Source organism: Monodelphis domestica, chromosome 1 (assembly GCF_027887165.1).
Source record: "Monodelphis domestica isolate mMonDom1 chromosome 1, mMonDom1.pri, whole genome shotgun sequence".
NCBI classification, from domain to species: domain Eukaryota; kingdom Metazoa; phylum Chordata; class Mammalia; order Didelphimorphia; family Didelphidae; genus Monodelphis; species Monodelphis domestica.
Window position 1 is genome coordinate 676190396 of NC_077227.1, and position 21812 is coordinate 676212207.

The window sequence follows — 21812 nt, forward strand, 5'->3', positions numbered from 1 at the left end:
CGATCCAGGCATCATTCCTGTTCTTTAATCATAGGAGAGTTCCTCACTTGGAGCCTACTCATTTTTATTTTACACATAATGCTGACAAGCTTTGGTTATATTGTTCTCTAACCTTCAACAAATTTGAGCCAGCTAATTAGACAGGTGCACACCGACAATAGCTAGAAATAGCAGCCAATAGTCTAACCATGAGGGAGGAAATTATGAAAACTATAAAAACAGATACTAAAAAAAAAGGTCATTTGTTGTCAGAGCAAATAGCCTCTTTGAACATGGTCATCTCTGCAAGCAATATTATACTAAAGGAAAGAGGGAATTAAACATTTTTAAAGCACCTAAATGATAGGTAACTAGGTAGAGTCAGGAGGATCACCTGCCTGAGTTTAAATCCAGCTTCAGACATTTACTGGTTTTGTGACCCTGAGAAAGTCACATAACTCTGCCTCAGTTTCCTCATCTGTAAAATGATCTGGAGAAGGAATGGCAAGCTACTCCAGTGTCTTTACTAAGAAAACCCTAAATGGGGTCATGAAGAATCAGACATGAGTGAAAAATAACATCCAAACAACAAAAGCACTTACTATGTGCCAAGCAGCATGTTAAATATTTTGCAAATATATCACATTTGGACTTCATAACAACCCTGTGAGGAAGATGCTGCTATTCTCTCCATTTTACAGTTAAAGAAATTGAGGCAAACAGAGGTTAAAAAACATGCCTAGGACATTAGAATAGCTGGTGTCCGGGGCTGAATTTGAATTCATCTTCCTGACTCCAAGCCCAACACTCTATCCACACTGTGTCTCCTTGGTCCTTGTAGACACATTATGATAATTGATGCTCATAATGATGACTCTGAAGGGGTAGCTAGGTGGCTCAGGGGATTGAGAGTCAGGCCTAGAGATGAGAGGTCCTAGGTTCAAATCTGGCCATCTGTGTGACCCTGGGCAACTTAACCCCCATTGCCTAACACATGCCACTCTTTTCCCTTGAAAGCAGTACACAGTATAAGTAGAAAGGTAAGGATTTAGAAAATAATAACAACCATGATGGCTCTGAGTCATCAAGAAAATACATTTAATTGATGCTATTTAATAGGACAGAGAAGTATAAAGCACATTTTTGAAAAGTTTCTCTCCCAGATGGTTAATAGTAAATAATAATAACACTCAGATCTCCAAAATACTGCAATTCCTCACTGCTTGAGGGTCTCTAGGGAAGCTGAGGTTTTATTGCAGTCTACACAATTATACGCCTAGATGATCACCTGTAAATCAGTCAGTCCATCAACAGAGAATTTCAAGTATCAATTGTGTCCAGGACTGTGAGAGGACCTAGAACAGGAAGAAACTCTCACCCCAGGGAGCTCATTGCCAGTCCAAGCAACGAGAAACAAACCAACTTCAATGGGAAATAAGGTGGTGAACATCATCTTGCAGTTCATGAGATCATATATTTAGAGTTGGAAGGAACGCCAAGTGCCATCTAGTCCAACCCCTTCATTTTGCAGATAAAGAAAGGAGTTCAAGGGATTAAATGCTTTAAGGCTACACAAGTAGTGAATTTTAGTCAGAATCCGAACTCAGATCCCCAGACTCCAGGATCCAGGTTTTTTACCCAGATGAGGAAGCTAAGGATGACAGAGATTAATTAATTAATCTAGGGTCCAGTAGCACCCGAACCAAGATCAGAAACCAGGTCTTCCTAACTTTAAGTTCTGCACAGTGTCCCCCACTGCCCTCTGAGTTCAGAGACTTGGATTCAGTAAATTCTGTCACTTACTGTTTGTCTGACTGACAAATAATATTACTTCTCTGCAGCTTCATTGCATCTTCTGAACTCAGGGATAATCCTAGTATCCACCCTGCATGACTATGGAGAGGAGTATACCTGATCAACTTTCTCATGTTTTGCTTGGGGGCCTGTGATTTCTTGTAAAGGTATTATCTGCTGAGTAAATCCCCCTGCTGATGCAATTGTGTGCTATGTCTTTAGGACTGAGAAGATAAGTGTCCTGCCCAGAATGACAAATATAGTGTATATCAGAGGTGGATCCTGAACCCAGGTCAGTAAGTCAATCAGTCACAGATCGTTATTAAACACCTACTATGTGCCAGCTACTGTGCTAAGCACTGAAGCTATGAAAAAAAAAAACAGCAAAAATAGTCCCTTCCTCCAATGAACTCAGAGTATAATGAGGAACTCATCATCCAATAAAGATATATTGATAATTCATTATATTATATATTATTGGATTTATTATGTACATATAATAAAGGTTCATTTTATAAAATCTGGCCAGAGCCTTAGAAATCAAGTAATGCTCTCTTCTTACAGATGGGAGAACTGAAAATGAGGGAAGTGACTCACTCAGGGTCACAAAGTAGGTTAATGGTAGAGCTAGAACCAGATTGACAGAATCACAGAATTTTAGAGTTGAAGAAGGTTTCATTGCCATCTGGTCCAACCCACGCCTGGGAAAACAAACTCCCCTTGACAACATACCCAGCAAGTGGTCCTCCATCCTTGGCTTGAAGACCTCCAGGAGTCCTGCCTTCCAGACCAGGGCTTCTTTCCCCACACCAGGCTGGGATCTGGGAGTTGGGAGAAGAAACAATGCCAGCTTTTCTGATTGGGCTCACTCCAGTGCCATGAGCCTGCTAACCCCTTGGCAAAGCAGCAGATTGTATTCCAGAGACAATATGCTGAGGCATCCTTTTAACAAAGGTGCTTTCTGGGCAAAAGCTGACTCCAAACTGTCTGCCTGAGTTAAAAAAAATGCCCAAATACCCATGCTACTGTAATAAAAATGGCTCAGGGTTCCAGAAGAGCCAGGAGTGGGGGAGGAACTTGGAATGTCTTCAGGATCTATCTAGCAGGAGATCAGGAAGTCTAAGGGGCCACCTCTCCCTCTCTCTCAGACAGCAATACATTGAATGCAGAGAAAACCCCTGAGACTTCTCCAGGCTAGAAACCAGGGTGAAAGTTCAATGACTACATATGATTTTATATTATTATTAACAACATATCAGGGACAGGTAGGTAGCTCAATGGATTGAGAGTCATGCTTAGAGATGGGAAGTCCTGGATTCAAATTTGTTTGCCTCAGTTTCCTCATCCATAAAATGAGCTGGAGCGGGGAAATGGCCAGTCTCTCTAGTATCTCTGCCAAGAAGGAATCAGCCATGACTGAAATGACTCAGTAACAACATCCTGACTTACATAGCTTATGAAAGTGATAAATTCTTGGGTCCTGCCACATGGACTTTGGGAGAAGGAACTCAGGATAGGGACAGGGGTTGGCGTGGCACTGAGTGCTCCAGTGATCTCTGGATTTATGGTATGGGTGGAGAGATATGATCCAGTGTCATAAAATGTCAACTAGGTAGGGACCTTGGAAGTAATGCAGAAACTGAGCAGAGAGAAGACAAAAGATTTGCTCCAAGGTCATTTAGTGAGTGTCAAAGCCTGTATTCCTACCCAGGACTTCTAATCCTCAGGCTAGCACTTCATGCCCTAGAAGCACACTTGCCCAGCAGGACCCACTGGGATCACCACCATTACTTTGGTCGACTTCTGGGAGGGCACCTGGATGCATGGGTCAGACGAAGAGTGATATAAGGAGTCAGCTAGTGGCACAGTACTGTCACCATCATGCTATAGCCAGAGATAGCTATTGATTTAGGGTAGGAGTAAAGCTAGAAGGGTATGTTGGAAATGTTCAGCAGTTAACAGCAGAATGAAGACACAGAAGGGGCAACTGGGTGGTTCAGTGGATTGAGAGTCAAGACAGGAGGTCCTGGGTTCAAATCTAGCCTCAGACACTTCCTAGCTGTGTGACCCTGGGCAAATCACTTAACCCCCATTGCCTAGCCCTTACTACTCTTCTGCCTTGGAGCCAATACACAGTATTGACTCCAAAATGGAAGGTAAGGGTTTTAAAAAAAAGAATGAAGACACAGAACTATTGCTACCATACAGAGAGGTACAAAATGTTCTCTCTAGAATACCCTGAGTTCCCTGAATCTCTCCAAACCATTCTATTGTCAATATAATGGATAAGGCATCAGGAGATTATATTTTATCATAGACTTTAGGTCTGGGATGGACTTTCAATATCCTATAACAGATGTGGATTAATTTTATTTATTTATAAGTATTCATTTAAAAATCTATTAAATTTAGATAGCCTAACTCTCTCATTTTACAGAAAGAGACACTGAGCCATAAGGAGTGAGACTGCCCTATGGTTCATTACTCAGATAGTAAGTACCAGAAATTGGATGAGAATCCAGATTGTAGAATTACAGGTTTAGAGCCAGAATGGGCCTTAGAGGTCATCCCCTTCATTTTATTTTGTAATTAAATTGATTTTTTTCAACCTTGCCATTTTACAGATGAAAAAACTAAGACCTAGAAAAATATAACATACAAGAAGTAAGAAACAGCAAAATCCAGGGATTTATTTATTTATTTGAGGGTGACAGGTGGCTTGTTTGTTCTTATCGTACCACACTGATTTTCCTAACCTGAATCTAGGTTTGGTTTTGCCACCTTTCTTGACTTGATTGCATGGAACTGTGAGTGTGATAGCACGACTGTCCTGACTGTGGTCACTGCAGTCACATAGTTTCCATCTCTCTGGGCTGCTTTGGTCATTCCATTCAGAGTCTGGCTGCTGAAGGTTTGAGGAGAGCTGAGGAGCTGTAAACATTGACTCATCAACATTCCAAAGGGCAAGAGATAACAGGTACTCTGAAGCCCACCGACTTTAGTCAACAGCCCCATGGGAAGTTCAAAGTTGTGTGGAACCAGCATTGGACTTGGAATCAAAAGACTTGCTCCTAGTCTCTTGCTACTTACTTGCTAGTCATTCTCGATAGGCTAGTCCCCAGATGACAGGCATGCAACATGGTCCATTGCTAGGCTTGCATCTCAGGGTTTTCCAGCTTGGTAGGACCTGCCAACAATACCGTTCTGTTGGCATGGCCTCTGAGAATGCTGGGTTTTCTCCATGCCAGAAAAAAAGACACTAGAGAAGCCTTTGGTAGAAATCTGTTTTATTATGGCACTGATACTAGAGAAAATAAACCTAAGATACATCTTAATGTACTCAAAAGGAACGCATCACATGGGCTGGACCTTGGCAAATCCTCAGCTGAACTCTGGGAATTCAGTGGCCCTGGGGCCATGATGGATATAGTGTCCTTGGCTATGGACCAGCAGTTGTCAATGTCTGGTCCACAGACCACTGGGGCTCTTGGAAACCCTTTCAGGGAGCTCATTAGATCAAAATAACCTTCATAATAATATTAAGACATTTTAATTTCTAATGTAGTAAATATTGATAGATATAACCTACAGAAACAAAAGCTCTTTGGGGTCCTCAATAATTTTGAAGAGTGTAAAGGGATCCTGAGGCCAAAAAAATTTGAGAATTTCCACCGCAGATAGAGAAGAGACAAGATGCTATTGGTCATTGCAAATAGCCCACTGTAAGATCACTTTTTTTATTCAGTCCTTCCTGCCAAGTGGACAGAAGTTACAGTTGAATTTTCCAAAGATCATAAAACAGTAGGTTCCAGATTAGGACAAGCAAAAAGTGAGGGAGTGGGCCATTGAGTCCATATGAGAGACTTCTCCAATCCAATAAGGATTTATTAAACACCTACTGTATGCAAAGCAATAGTCTAGACTTCGGAAACAAAGATGAAATCAAAATTTAAGGAGCTGGTATCGAACTTGGAGCTCAGCTGGTCTTTGCTGGCTATGCCCAGGGAGGAATTCAGAGAGGAATCCACTTCAAACAATCTTTCCTGAGAGTACATTAAATCTATAAAAGTCATAATGACTTGGAACTAGAAGAACACTTAGAAATTAGGGAGCCCAAATTATCTCATTTTTATACAAGAGGAGACAGACTCAGATCTTACCACTTATTAGGCAAATGCCTGTGAGAAAAGAAAGGAGTCTATTACCACTCTGAACCTCAACTTTCCTCTTTATAAAATGGGAACGACATTAATTGTACTCCCTTATCTTGTAGTTCCATTGTGTGAAATATTTTGTGAAGAACCATGAAAATATATTATAATTCACAACAGCCTGATGTGTATGACTTGATTTCAAGTTGAAGGACCCAAGTTAAAATTGAGGCTGTACTACTTAGTATCATTAAGAACTTGAATCCATCAATCATCCTATTTGGGCCTCAGTTTCCTCACGTATTCAATAAAGTCTTTGGACTCGATGGTCTCTGGGGATCCTTTGGCTACAAATCTATGATCCCCACAAGATTCCTGGCTTGGAGGCAGCTAGATGGTACAATGGACAGAGCCCCGAGTATAGAATGAATCAAGTCTCAGACACTTATCTATGACATTGGACAAGACTCTTTACCTGTTTGCTTTAGTTTCCTCATTTGTAAAATGATAATATTAAGAATCCCTAACTTCTAGGGTTGTTGTGAGGATCAAGTGAGATAATATTTGTGAGGCATTTAGCACTTACACATAGTAGCATTACATAAAAGTTAGCTATTATAATTATCAGGCTAGATCTCTTCCTGAAAGCCCTAACCTATCATTTTCATTTGCCTTTTTTTTTTGGAGGGGTCAAGATCTAGTAGAAAGGGGTAGTTAGATGGCACAGTGGATACAGGAGGACCTGGGTTCAAAAGTGGCTTTAGACCCTTCCTAGCTTTGTCACCCTGGGTAAGTCACTTAACTCCAATTGCCTAGCCCTTGGCCTTCTGTCTTAGAGCTGTCACTAAGACTGAAAGTAAGGGTTTAAAAATGATCTAGTAGGTATAAGTGGCTATGGGAAGAATATATTAGGATACTAGGTCTGGGAGACAAAAACCTTATACATATGATAATAATAATAACAATAGTAACAGATAGAATATATGTAGTTCTTTAAATTTTACAAAGTGCTTTACAAATATTATCTCATTTGATCTTCATATCCTGGACAATTTCTGCTATTATTACTCTGTTTTATAGATAAAGAAGCTGGGAAAGACAGAGTGACTTACCCAAGGTCACATAGCTAGAAAGCATCTGATACAGGATTTGAACTCAGATCTTCTTGACTTCAGGTCTAGTACTTCAATAGGGTGTGACATCTGACTTGGCACTTTTCTCACACCATCTCTCTGAAATCAGTAGCATTTCAATTATAGTACCCAGTTTATAGAGAAGGAAACTGAGCCTCCCAAGGGAAGAAGTGATTTTGTCTAGGCTCGTGCAGTTAGTGATTTGAAATCAAGTCTTCTGACTCCTTGTCTAAATTGCTTTTCCCTATACCACACTGGCTCTCCAGGAGACTGATGAATCTTCCATTTTTATCCTACACTGGAATGTGAGTGAATTGTTATATAATCCCACTTTCTGGTCTGTTTCAGTGGATTCTGTTTACCTCATATAGGACTACCTAGAGTTAAAAGAAAGGCAACATCGATCAGGACCGTTTATGAATAAAGACTCTAAACATCCAGCTTTAGAAATATAGATGATATTTAGAAATAGATCTGAAAAGACTTATGTAATGGGTTTTAATCAAATCTTGAAGAGAAATTGGCCAATAAATCATATCTCGGGAAGAAATTGACCAATAAATCACATCTCGAAATGAATGTGACAGATAAATCGTGTCCCAAAGAGAAAACAACCACTCGATCAAATTCATGATATGTTTGTGAAAGCGACTGATCTCTGTTTCCTGTGACTTCTTTGCAGAACCAATATGGTAAGCAAAGGTTTAGAAAAAGAGCATGAGTGTGTGTGTGTGCATGCGTGTGTGTGTGTGTGTGTGTGTGTGTGTGTGTGGTGGGAGACAGGTAGGTATACACACATAGAGGAAGAAACTTTCTGGAAAGGTAGCCAACAGGCCAACTGATTAAGCACTCTCTGTTCCAGGCACAGGGCAAAATTCTGGAGATTCAAACTACCTTCCTCATTCTTACATTCTAAATATGTAAAATATCATACCTACAAGATATGTACAATGTAAGTGGAAGATAATCTTATTTGGAATTCATTAGCAGTAGTTAGTCAATAAACATTTTTTTTTCTAAAAACCCTTACCTTCTCTCTTAGAGTCAATATCAAGCATTGGTTCTGAGGCAGAAGAGTATAAGGTTGAGTGACTTGACCAGGGTCACCTAGCTGGTCAGATTTGAAGCCCCAACCTCTGAACTCCAGGTCTGCTTCTCTATCCATTGAGCAAACTGGTCAATAAATATTTAATAAGCACCTACCATATGCCATGAACTGAGCTAAATTCTGAGAACATAAAGAAAGGCAAAGGATAATCCCTGCCTTAGGGAATTCACAATTTAATGGAAACAGCTATCTATAAACAAGTTCTAAGGGAGGCATCTGGAACCCAGAACACAGAATTTAGTGACTTGCTAAAAGTCATACAGAGGAGGCATTTAAGCTACACTAAGACGTTTAGGGACACACTGTATAATTGCAAGGTTTCAAAATCAGACCTCTATACCACAAAAATGGGGGTCTATTTTTTTTCTAGTACAGGTCTAGATTTGTGAATACCTAAGGCTAGGGAATTCCTGATGACGGAAATCCCTTTGCTAATACAGATGGTCAATGATCTAAAATATTTAGTTTTAGAAACTCACCTAAGGCACTAGTAGTACCTCTCATAGGTATACAGGTAGTATTTATCAGAGGCAGGATTTGAAGCCAGATCTTCTTGACACCAAGGATGGCCCTTCCATCTCTTTGCCAAATTATCTCTCTACAGAGTTATTCTATTTCATACTGATTTCTGCTATGTAATACACATTGCTTTCATTTCAAAAATCTTTTAAAACATTCAAAGTTGTCCCCAATGTTATTGTTCAATCATGTCCAACTTTTCATGACCCTATGAACCATAGCTATCCATGGCAAGGATACTGGAGTGGTTTGCCATTCCTTTCTGTGGTTCTTTTTCATCAGGCTGTCAGAGGTTAACTTGCCTAAGAAGTGTCTAAAGTCAGATTTGAACTCAGGTCTTTCTGACTCCAGACTTAACACTATCCACTGAACCACCTAGCTGCCTACATAGACCTAGAAGGTAAAAACAAATGCCTGCTTGATGAGGTATCATTATTCCCATTTTAGAAGTGAAGAAATAGACACTCTTAAGTTAATGGGTGATTTGCCCAAGCCATATAGTACGTGGCAGAATCTGAACCTGATCCCAAGTCCCTTGACTACAAGGTGTAAAAGTTAAATTAGTTTCTAGTAACAGAAATATTATATTTTATGAGGTTTATTAAAGATTATTAGAAATCAAGGATAAAGAAATACAAAATAAGAAAAGCATGTGCCTAGGGCTGATTATCCTATTCACATTTCACTTACTACATCTTGCATGCCAAGTAGAAAGATGCATGTGCTTAGAAGCAGAAGAAGAGAGAGCTCTTGGGAGGCAGAGAGCCCTTTAAATACTAAATTGTGTTCTCGCCCAGGTGGAGACTCAGATGAGATTATAGGGAATTCTGGGAAGTACCAAAGACTTCTGGGGATTGAAGTCCAGGGTTCGAATCTCCATTTTACAAAGGCTATTGTCATTTACATGAAGAGTAGTATCTTCCCTTCATCATGACTCTCTTGAACATCTTTGAAAGCAAAGGCCAATGACAATAATAGCAACGACATAATTCTAACTACTCCTCTCCACATCATTAATACATTCTAAGTCATATCCTAGATATCTGTGTACCTGTATGGTCTATTATATTAGACTGTGAGTGCAGGGACCACATCTTACTCATGACCATCTCCCTTTGCCCCCCAAGAGCCCTGCACTTAACTGGGGTTCAGTAAATATTTGCTGAATGAATGAATATTGAATGACACCAGTCTTAACAATATTGCCATTACTTAAAGATTCAGAAATTTCAAATGTGCCGAAGCTTCTGGGTTTTCCTTTAAATAATAATGGTCTCTCTACATCTTCAGGGCCTTAAGTGACTTTTCCATAATAACCCTATAAGAGAGGGAGATCAATCTTTAGCCCTGTTCAAGGAATGAAGAAACAGATTCACACTTGCTGAAGGTCACACAGTTAGCAAGTGTCCAAGCTAACATTAGAATTTTTGATTCCTAATTCCAATCCAAGTTTCTTTTTGACATATGGCGGCCATCTCTTCTCTACAAGTATCAGAAATAATGTAGACCCTCTTTTCTTTCTCCATCAAGGTGGCAAAATATTGCATTCCTGTCAAAGATGATCACCCTTAGCTGGTCTTTGTTACAGAATAGGGTCACTTTGGGGGTATTTCTATGCCCAATCTGTGGTAGAGTCCTTCAAGCTCATATTGGCCTGATCGGTCCCAGTCAGATACACTGTATGTTGACCTTGAAATAGTGATACCATTTTAGTCTTCTTAGAGTTTAATGGACAATCACCACCATTTTTGTGTGGGAGTAGGAAGGTTGAGGGGGAAGTGTATGTATCAAAAAAAATGACTGATATAAAGCGAAAAACACTAGTAAAACTTTTTTTAGAGCAATACAGACTTATCCAAGAAATTTGGATTGACAGCTCTTGTTTGAAACATATTTTCAAGACTGAGACTATAAAATTCTATCCTGGAAAAAAACTCATCCTTTGCCTCACTGACTTTGATTTACATCTCTGTCCCAGAGCCATGAAATGTAAAAGAAAAGAACGGAAACTGTTTTATAATCATGTGGGCATGGATAGGTAGGCAGGATGGTTGGGCTGCCTGGTCACCCTGCCCTGGTAAAATCCAATCAGCCAACCAAGCAGGTTGAGTGCCATTCAGCTAAGCCTCGTTAACACTTTAAGGATGTGATTAGCATTTTGTCAGTGCCTTGAGTGCATACTCACCTTGTTGAGGGCTAAAGAAAGAGCAAAGATTGCTGTGTCTGCTTTTGTACAAGAATTGTTGGGCTTCCCTCACTATCTCTTTCAACTCAGGATGCAGTGGGCAATGGAGAAAGAGTATTGGAGCAAGAGGCAGATGACCAGGAATCATCTCTTGGCTCTGACCTGGACAGCTCTATGCCTCTAAATGTCCCTTCCTGACTCTGATCTTCAGTTTCTTTACCAGTAAAATGGAGCTAATGCTAGTGACCATCTCCCTCATAGAGCTGTTTTGCCCGCTATAATCTTTAAAAGTGTTCTAGATATATGAGTTGCTATTATTACACTCTTTATTATTATTGCTCATTGGAAAATCACAGAGATGGGTTAAAAACTATAATGATTAGTCAAAATTGTATCTAGAGTTGATCGGTCAATCAGCATTTTTAGGTGGGCAGTGTCTAGAATTCAGGACCTGATGTCAAGGAGCCCTGAGTTCAAATGCAACTTCAGATACTACTAGCTATGTAAGTTAGTTAACCTCTGCCTGCCTCATTTTCCTCATTTGTGAAGTGGAAATTATATCGATCTCTAAGTATTATTGGGAGGATCAAATAAGAAAATAATTCATAAAGTACAAGCCTTAAAATGCTCTTTAATTATTATTATCATCCTAGTACTTACTTGTGGTCCAACTGGAATAGGAGGAACTTTGTGTGATTCCAAACCTTGAATGTTTATGAAGGACCTTGTACCCAGAGGAACTCTTTCTCTACAGTAACTGGGATTCTGTCATTTGGGTGAATTAATGTACCTTATTCTAAAGTGCTTTAGCACTGGTTTCAAGTCAGATATGTCCTAACTTTATGTTTCTAGAAGATTTGGATTCCCATAGGTTTGGAGGTGCAACCCAGTGTGTGTGTAGGTGACATCCAAAGGAGTTAGAGAAAATGGTTCTTACTCAGGTTGTGATCACTGATAAAGACTGGCTCAGGCTGAGCTCACTTCCTGAGTGAGAGGAGCAGTGGGATGCCTCCTTCATCCTGTGCTTTACTGGGTAAGTTTCATTGGTGTCTGTAAAGTTTTACTGAACTTTGAGGAGAAACGCCCAAGAAAGGAGAGATTACGCACTCAGGCAAAAAGAAGAAGATGTAAATCGAGGCTGGGAAGATATAGCTGGAGTAGGAACGATACTAGGATTTAGCACTGGGGAGCCTTGGAGGGTCTGATGGGGACAGCCTTCCCTGTTATAATCTGGTGGCATACCAAATATATTTCTGGAGCCTGAGCAGGGAATCTGGTCCATTCCATCAGTCATTTATTAATATTGTCATTATTACTTTCACCTAGGAAAATCTTATTCATTGTGAAGTTGTTTTGGGTTTGAACAAATCAATCAAGATGCATTTATGAAGCACTACTATATGGCATTCTTGGGTCAGCTAGGTGGCACAGTTGATGAGAGTACCAGTCCTGGAGTCAGAAAGACTTATCTTCTTGAGCTCAAATCCAACCTCAGATAGCTCCTAGCTGTGTTACTCTGGGCAAGTCACTTACTCCTATTTGCCTCAGTTTCTCATTTGTAAAAGGAGTTAGAGAAGGAAATGGCAAAACCCTGACATGACTGAATAATATGTCAGTCTCAGGGCTTAACAGTGGACATACACAGCTAGGTTCTACTGTGGGACCCACGTGGGGAACACCACTATTCAGGGATATGTTCCCACTTTGCCTCCAAACCCTGCTAAGATGGCCTAGAACCCATTCAGACTGCTTGACTACTTACAAGGCTTCAATAAAATGGCAGCCGCCAACCCTATTCCTTCTAGTGAGATGAAGGACCACCAGCTCTGCTACTCTTAAGGTCCTCTGGGCTTTACCAGATGTCCCAACTCTACCTGTTAAAGACACTCATTATTTTCATCTGACCTATTCATGTAACCTAATGACCCCTGACCCTTTGCTTAACCTTTTGGAATTCTGAACTTGCCATTCACATTGTTGTCTCCTTCCATGAGTTTGAACATCTGGAGAGCAGGGACTGCATCCCTTTGTCTGTTTCTATCTCAACTACTTATCATGGCGCTTGGCAACTGGTAGGCACTTAATAAATGTTTTTTTTTTTCATTCATGCATCCCTCCCTTCCTTCTTTCATAAGGAGAATACTATATCTACACAGTACTATGGAATTATACAGGCAAAAGATTCTTGGAATGGTCAAAGAATAAAAAAAAATCACTTCCTGAATTTAAGGGGAGGGCTCAAAGCGGGTAGCACCTAAATCGAGCCTCAAAGGAAGCAGATGATTTCGCTGGGAAATTATTTGAGGGAATTTATTGTAGGCATGGAGTACCAGTCAAATAGTCCAATTTATGCTGACTTTCATGGCTTCTGTGGTTGGGGCATTTGGTGAAGAGTTCACAAATTTGGCCAAATCTTTATAGATTTAATATCTTTTCTATTGATGGATTCTACTTACTAGTGAGATTTTATTTTAAAGGTTGCATAATTTAGACTGAAAGGGCCTTCCCTTGAAATTTGGCTAAATTGTCATTTTAGATTAACCTGGGTGGGGGGGAGGGTTGCTGTTAATTATCACCTGACTGAGGTAGATGTCTTCGTAAAGGGGAAAGTAAATTCTCCTAACCCAGAAAGCTTGAACGCAGCCTTGGAAAAGCCAAGTTTGCAAGTCAAACCTGTCCCTGAGCCACTGTGCTGAGGTCATCGAAATTGGCTCCCCATGTTCACAAAATGAGGAGGAGAAGTTTGAGGAAGAGGTCCAACCACTCCCTCTTTTATTCCCCAGGATCCTCTCCATCTCCCCAGTTGTCAGAGAGCTTTGGAGAGGCTCCAGGTGGGAGGTCTCAAAGAAAGGGGGAGACTCGGCCAACAGCCACCTATTTCATCCCCTGTGACCACTGACTGCTGAGCTTGGGACTCAACGGCCTGGAAGTTGGCCCTGGCTTTAGCTAATCCAATCAGTACTGACTCATTATATGACTGGAGCCAAAAATAATACTGCTGGGCCATGGGAGCCATGTGGACACACAGCTCAGCTACTGAAAGGATTCTTCGGCCTCAGGCCTGGCTTGTGTTTGTTCATTATTGTTTCACAGAATCTCAGTTCTTATCCTGAATTTCTATTGGCTCCCTATACTAAGAGGAACACTTGCTAAAATGGACTCTTGCTATCATTTGCTTGTTGCTGCTTATACTTGAGTGGCTTTTGGATCTCATCAATGTGGGCTTTTCACACTAATAGGATGACCACAACCAATTCCCTTTTCCTCTTGTGCCATCTTTGTCTCTAGCCATCCACAATTCTTCCTTACAATTTTGTTATATTTCCTAAGAAATCTTCCTAACACATACTGGCCCACAGAAAATAGAGTTAGAAAGAACTTGGAGATCATTTGGTACAACATGTCCATTTTACAGATGAGGAAACCAAGGTCCAAAGAAGGTGTGTATGACATAGTATAAAAAGCAATGGATTTGGAATCTAAAGATCTGATTTTGCTTCCTTACTAGATGAATGACCTTGGGAAAATAATTTCCCTTCTCTCATTCTATTTCTTAGTTTATAAAATAGGTTACAATGAGTATTAAATGAGATAATTTATGTAAAATGATTTGTAAATTTAAAAGTATTATGTCAATATAACCAATTAATATTAAGGACTTAACCAAGATTATTCATCGATTAAGTGGTAGGCTAGGAATTTGAACCCAACTGTTTTGATTTTCAATTCTAAAGTTTTCTTTTCAAACTAATCTACTCAGAGAGAATTAAGGGTTCTAGACCCCACTGCTGGTCACCATAAAGGTAGGATTTAAATTAAATGTCCAATACTTCAAGTATTATATTTTATAAAGTTTGTTATCTAACAAAAGAGAACCATGTGACTAAGTTTTTCTACCTGCTTAAAAATCCCTATTTCACCAAAGCCTGGATAGGAAGGAAAAAGAGAGAGATGGACCTCTACCCAATTTATATTCTGTCTGTTTCAGCACATAATGACAGAATGTGAGTGGGGTTCTGGGAATCATAGTTTTGCTGGGCATCATAGTTTTGCTTGGCATCATAGTTTTGCTAGGGATCATAGTTTTTAGGGCAATAGATTCTAATTACACAATTCCCCCTGAGATCCTTTGGAAGACTAGTCTCCCCAATAGATCTTGTAAACATAACCAACTTATAAATTACAATAATTTGGGGTTAAAAGGGAAAGAGAACAAAACCAATGATTGCTAGGTATATTAACAAAAAGCCAATTGGGGGCAGTCCCCTTTGGCATAAGAGTATACATACAAAATAAATGTGTTATAATCCCCCACAGTTCAGTTTAACTACAACCCAAAGTTCATTCTGGATCTTTCAGTGCAGTGTGAGGTTTCTGCAGGCATCTCCATAGTTCCTTCTCCAAGCAGTTCACTTCCTGGATTCTGGGAGGTAGCAAGTTTCTTAACTTTTATAAAACTAGAATTTTATGACAATTATACCAGTCTTTTTCATAGGCTCCTGAAGCCTACTCAGCCCTCCTTTTTGACTGGCAGACCAAGGGGGAGTATGAGACTTTTACTCGGCTGATAACTGTAAATTCCCTCCTGATTTTAATTGGAAATTAATTTAATAAAAATCTTAATTGAAAGCTTGAACTCTGTTCTTCATAACCTTTTGAAGGTTGTTGCTACCTTTGGCAAATCAATGGGCCCATCATCATTGTTTGCCAGATCATTATTAAGGGTTTGGTAGATTTCAGATTGAGAGATAGAATCAACCTCATATCTAGTCCAGGCTCTTTAGTCTGTTATTTTTTTGTCATTTCAGACATGTCAGACTCATTGCAACCATATTTGATATTGTCTTGGCAAAGATATTGAAATGATTTACCATTTCCTTCTCTAGCTCATTTTACAGATGAGGAAACTGAGGCAAACTGTTAAATGACTTGCCTGAGGTCATATAGCTATTAAGTGTCTGAGGCCAGATTTGAACTTAGAAAGATGAGTCTTCCTGATTCCAGGTCATGCACTCTATCCACTCTAACATCTTGCTTCCTAAGCCCTGGAGAGATGAAATAACTTCTTTAAGGTCACACAGTAACCCAGAAATAGTGGCTATTCCTGCTCTACCCCAAGTCAGGTTATAATAAAAAAAAAATATTTTTCTAGTCCTTCTTTGAGTTGGAGATGGTTCCCATTTTCTATTCTGCCAATTGCACAAAAGTAGATAGGGCCATGATATTCTCCCCTAGTCAAACCACTAGAGTAGAGTCCTATATTCAGTCCTGTGACCCATGTTTAATGGAGAACACAGACAAGTTAGAGATCATCCAGAAAAAGATAACCATGTTTGGTGAGAGGACTAAAGACCATATCGCATGAGAATTGTTTCAAGGAACAAGGATGTTTAGTCTTGAGAAAATCATAAGACTAGCTATCATTTGCATAAAACTATATATCCTCTCAGCAATGGTTTTTAAGTACTATTATGATCCCCATTTTACAGATGAGAAAACTGAAGCTAAAAGATGTCAAGGATCGTACAACTAGTGAATGTTTGAGGTCTGATTTGAATTCAGACCTTCCTGATTTCAGGGCCAGCACTATCCAAAGCATCATCTAACTGCCTGAGAAAAGAAGACTGAAGTGGAATAAAATAATTACAGTCTTCAAGCATTTGAAAGATTGTTCTGTAGGAAGGAAGAGACTTGCTCTGCTTAGACCTAGAAAGTAGGATTAGGGGCAATGAAGTTAGGGAATTGGGTAGGAGTGGCAAAGAGATAGATTTCTGTCCAACATCAGGAAAATCTTCCCAACAGGGATGCAGCTATCATAAGAGATAGCAGATTTTCCAGCATTTGAGACTTTAAGGGGGCTATCAGGTGACCATTTCTTGGGCAGGGTTTGTGGGATTGAAGTAAACAACTTCTAAAGTCCCAACCAACTCTTAAGATTATTCTGAAATCTTGTGGCTCTGGACCCCAGGACTGGAATTCGGGTTGGTACTTATCTCAAGGTCATGGCTTTCCTAGCATCTGAGGAAGTCTCAGGAGCCATTTGTCAAAGCATCCTTTGTAACAAAGGTCAATCTGCTCTGGGTCAGGGAGAGCTGATTGTGATATTTCCAAGGTTCAGAAAAGCCAGGGAGAATTCTCTGCTCTGGCTGTCCATCTCCTGTTAAGTGACAGTTACACCCCAGCTCATGCTGGATGCTGATCCTCTTCGGACCTTTAGGTCCTGCCATGGGGACGGATGCCTCTATTGTCTCTGCAGTTGCCCTCTGCCTCTGCCACCTCTCCACATTCCCAGCTTTGTTCCCAGCACAGCTCAAGTGCCACTTCCTACAACATAACCTTTCTTCACAATTGTTAGTCCTTACTTCCTCTAGATCTTGACTTGTTGTGCTATGTATTTTGTATTTGGGACAGCTAGTGACACAGCTGATAGACCACCAGGTTTGGAATCACATAGATTCATTTTCATGAGTTCAAATCCAGCCTCAGACATTTTCTGGCCATGTGACCTTGGGCTTAGCACCGCTTTACAAATGAGGAAACTGAGGCCAAAATTGACAACAATTATAGAGGAAAGAACACTGTATTTGGAGGCAGAAGAACTGAATTAATATCTAGATTTTACTATTTCTTAACTGTGTGACCTTGAACAAGTCACTCAATTTCCATGAATCCCAAGTTCATCACCTTTAAATTAAACAATAAGGGTAAATTACTTCTAATATCCCTTTCATTGCTATATTGATGGTCCAATGATCCTATTTATTACCTGTCTGACAAAAGGCAGATCAATGCTTTAATCATTGGTTTCCTCACTTGTAAAGCAATGATAATACTACCTCTGAGTTATAGGTATTATCATTATATCATACACCTATGTATTATGCCTGTGTTCATAGGGGTTGTTCTGGTCTTTCCTCTAGAACTGTTATCTGTCTTGGACTCAGTTTCCTCATCTGTAAAGCCATGATAATACTTACATGACAACTCATAAGATTGTTGGGAGTCTCAGATGAGATGCTTTCTGGAAAGCCTCTTATAAACTATAAAGCACTCTGTTTAGGGTTCTGACCTTGTGATTTCCTTGGTATGGGGGATTCCCAAGTATAGAAACTCCTTCCCCCCACTTGCTATTTGGAAGTGTATCTATGTCTTCAAGTCTTAGAGAATTACCTGTAGCATTGAGAAATTAAGAAATTTGCCTATGGTCATATAGCCAGGACATATCAGAAGCAAGACATGAATCCAGGTCTGGGAAGTAAGTCTTGAAGGAAGCATGGGGAACTAAAAGGTAGAGGCAGAAGAGAGTGGGGTGATAATGCCAGTCATGGGAGGCAGACAGTACAAAGGCAAGGGAAAAAGAAGATGAGGTTTTAAGTACAAGAAATAGCCAGCAGACTAATATAACTTCATTGTACAGTGTCCAAATGGGAAAAAGTAGGTAGAGGGAAGATTGTAAAGGACTTTATCGTAGAAGTAATAATATCTTAGAAGTAATAAGTATAGTCAGATGGTACAGTGGATAAAGCACCAGACCTGGAGTCAGGAGGACCTGAGTTCAAATTTGACTTCAGACATTTACTAGCTGTGTGACCCTGACCAAGTCACTTTAGCTTTTTGGCCTCCATTTCCATCTCTGTAAAAATGAATTGGAAAAGGAAACCACTCCAGTATATTTGTCAAGAAAACCCCAAATGGGGTCACAAAGGGTTGGACATAACTAAAACAACTAAACCACAACCACAATAAGCAACCACTGGAGTTTATTGGGTGTGGGAGAGAAGTGTGGTTGCATGGTCACACCTGAACTTTAGGAAGAAGAGGAAACTGAGGCCTCCAGGAGGGTAATAATGTGCCAATGGTCACATAGAGAATAAGAGAGAGGGAGGGCTGGGATTTAAAGTTGGGTCCTTTCATTCTAAAATCAAAATTCTTCCCACTACTATACCATTCCATGCCTCCATAATGAATCTTCATAATGAGGGGTATTTCAGTTAAGTCCAAATAACCATTTTAAAGATATATCACAGAAGATATTCCTGCTCAGTTTCAGGTTAGGTAGGATCCCCTCTAAGGTGTTTTCCATTATATTAAAAAAAAAACCCACTCAGAAGTGAGGCAGCTCTCGTCTACGTATGTAGATGTATCTACGTGTGTAGAGTTACATATGTAGAGTGTCAGGGACAAGCCTTGTGATTTCTTTGGCATAGGAATCTCCCTGCATCAGTGCAAGTCAGCCCCTTCTCTACAAATCACCAACTTACAGAATTGCATAGAACAATAAGAAGTTAAGTGATTTGCCCAGAATCCCCCAGTCAATGTATGTCAGAAATGGGTCTTGAATCCAGCTTTTCATGGCTTCAGGACCAGCTCTTTCTTCACTGCAGCAACACTGATTTTTTCATCAAATTCTTTTCGACAAACTATATTGAAAACATTAGGCTAAGGTCTGGGTCAACAAAGACATACATGAGACAGTCCGTTCCCTCACAGGGCTTATCTTCCATTGAAGTATATCTTTGCGAGTCTACCAGCCAACCCTGCTTTATGAGTTTGGATGGCCTTTTTCCCATGGTAAGGGAAAAACTACTGACTAGAGTCCAGAGGGGGAGGCCTAATATAGTGAGGAGAAATTAGCATGATCAGTTAGGAGTCCCAGGTTCTATTTCCCTGCCTGTGTGACCTCAGCCAAGACTTCTCCATGCTTTGAATCTCAGTTGCTTCTTCTGTAAAATGAGCATCTGCACCTCCACAAATCTCTAAGGACCTCCAACCACCCCCCCCCCAGTTTTGGCATTCGATGAATCTCTGGTTTTCTTCTATTCCATAAAGGATTTCTGTAGAATTATATTGAAGTCATAGGATGAGTACTGAATAACTTACAGTGTATGGATGGCTCCAAGGATGGCCTTTGGAGGCCTCAGAAGGCAGAGGAGAAGCAGTCCAGGGTGTATTCTCAGGTCAAGGTCAGCAAGGCTCTGGGCTGCTCTGCTTCCTACCCCCTCTTCTGTCCCTGAGGACACACACACACACACACACACACACACACACACACACACTTGCACTGGGATGCTTGGCAGTGACTTCAACTCTACCCAATGGAGTTGGGCCATTATTGTTCTGAGGGCAAGGGAGGAGATGAGTCCTATTTCTAAAGCAAGCTAGGAGAGAACTGGATAAGAAAATTCATTTCTCCTTGTTCTCCTGATCAGAGTGATTCACTTGAGAGGTCAAGCCCAGGTTAGAGTAGGTCTGAGCAGAATAAGCAGGTCCAACCTAAGAGGATGGAGGGGGACCTGATTGGAGGATGGCCATTCTTTCCTTCCCCATCAAATAATCCTGTTCCATTTATGGCCTCACTTACTTAGAATATACCAAGACTAAGTCAGACATTCAGGTCAGATATGCAGGCAGATCAGAGGGGATGTGTGAGTCCAATTCCCATTCTCGTTCCTTTCTCTCTCACTATCCACCCAAGGGATAAGCCAAAGAAAATGCCATATCTGGTCAAGATGGGAGGAGATGGCTAGGATACCTTTTGTACTCCTCCTACCTTTATGTCTATGGAGTTTAACACAAGCAATGGCTTTTAACTAATGCTCCCCCCACCCATTGTAGAAGTCAGCAAAGGGGTCTTAATTGGGTCTTTAAACTAGGTACAAGAGAGGCTGATTAGAGAACCTGTTAACTTTATGACTAGTTTTTGAACTGCAAGAGCCATATTTAAAGGCAAAATCTTATTTAAAATATGTTTTCTTTGGAGTATGCAATAATATGAATAACTAGCAGTCTGCAAAGCACTTTACAAATATTATCTCACTTACTCCTCATAGCAATTCTAGGAGGCAGGTCCTGGGTCACACAGCTGGTAAATGGCCAAGGTTGGATTTCTAAAATTCAGTTCTTCCTAACTCCAAGTCTGGGTTCTAACCACTGTGTCATCTAGCTACCTTACAAATATCTTCTATGTAGAATACACTATAATTCTTCTGGAAATGAATTTACAATTTCTTGGCCAAAGTTTCTTGTATACAGCTGAACAACTACACCATGGGATAGTGGACAGGATACTGACCTTGGAGTCAAGGAAGCCTGGGTTCAACTTGTGCCACTGATTCATACCAACTCTTTGAGCAAAACATAACCTCTCAGTGCCCTGGGGCAACTGCCTAAGGTTGTAAGTTACCACTACAGGTGAGTTTTCCCATCTACATAGGTAGGAAAAAAATGTCCACATTGAGAATTTCCTACACCAATGAAATCACAGGTCCAAAAAAATTCCCCAAGCCCATAAAGGTGTCATAAATCAGAGAGGTAGATAGACAGCCAGATGGAGATAGAGAGATAGTTAAATGATGGCTAGATGATGAATGACGGATAGACAGAAATAGATGATAGATATCTAAGTAGATAGAGATGGATGATAAATATATAAGCAGATAGATAAGTAGGTAGCTAGATAAGGAGATACATAGAAAGATAGATGCTAGATAAATAAGTAGACAGAAAGATAGTTCATAGAAAGATAGATGGATGATGGGAAAAACATAATAAATAGATAAATAGGTAGACAGATGTTGGATGATGGATAGAGACAGATGATAGATAAGTAGATAGACAATAGATGAGTAGATACATAGAAAGATAGATGCGGGATAAATAAGTAGACAAAAATAGATCATAGAAAGGTAAATAGATGATAGAAAATAGCTGATAAATAGATAAGTAGATAGGTGATAGATACTGAATGATAGATAGAGATAGATGATGGATAAGTAGATAGATAATAGATGAATAGATACATAGAAAGATGCTGGATAAATAAGTAGATAAAGATAAATCATAGAAAGGTGAACAGATGATAGAAAAATAGCTGATACATAAGTAGATAGGTGATAGATATTGGTTGATGGATAGATAGAGACAAATGATAGATAAGTAGACAA

At 40.0% G+C, this 21812-nt stretch overlaps 1 protein-coding gene across 2 annotated transcripts in view; it reads left to right on the forward strand.

Moving 5' to 3' along the window:
• Window positions 1–21812, forward strand: part of MAF (MAF bZIP transcription factor) — a 652899-nt gene that overhangs the window by 61489 nt on the left and 569598 nt on the right. The window contains exon 4 of one of the 2 annotated variants that reach the window (XR_008917705.1): window positions 1996–12969. The exons of the other annotated variant lie outside the window; for it this stretch is intronic. The gene's annotated coding sequence lies outside the window, so the exon portion shown is untranslated. Of the gene's footprint in view, window positions 1–1995; window positions 12970–21812 lie in introns of those variants that run through there. 2 annotated transcript variants of the gene reach the window in all.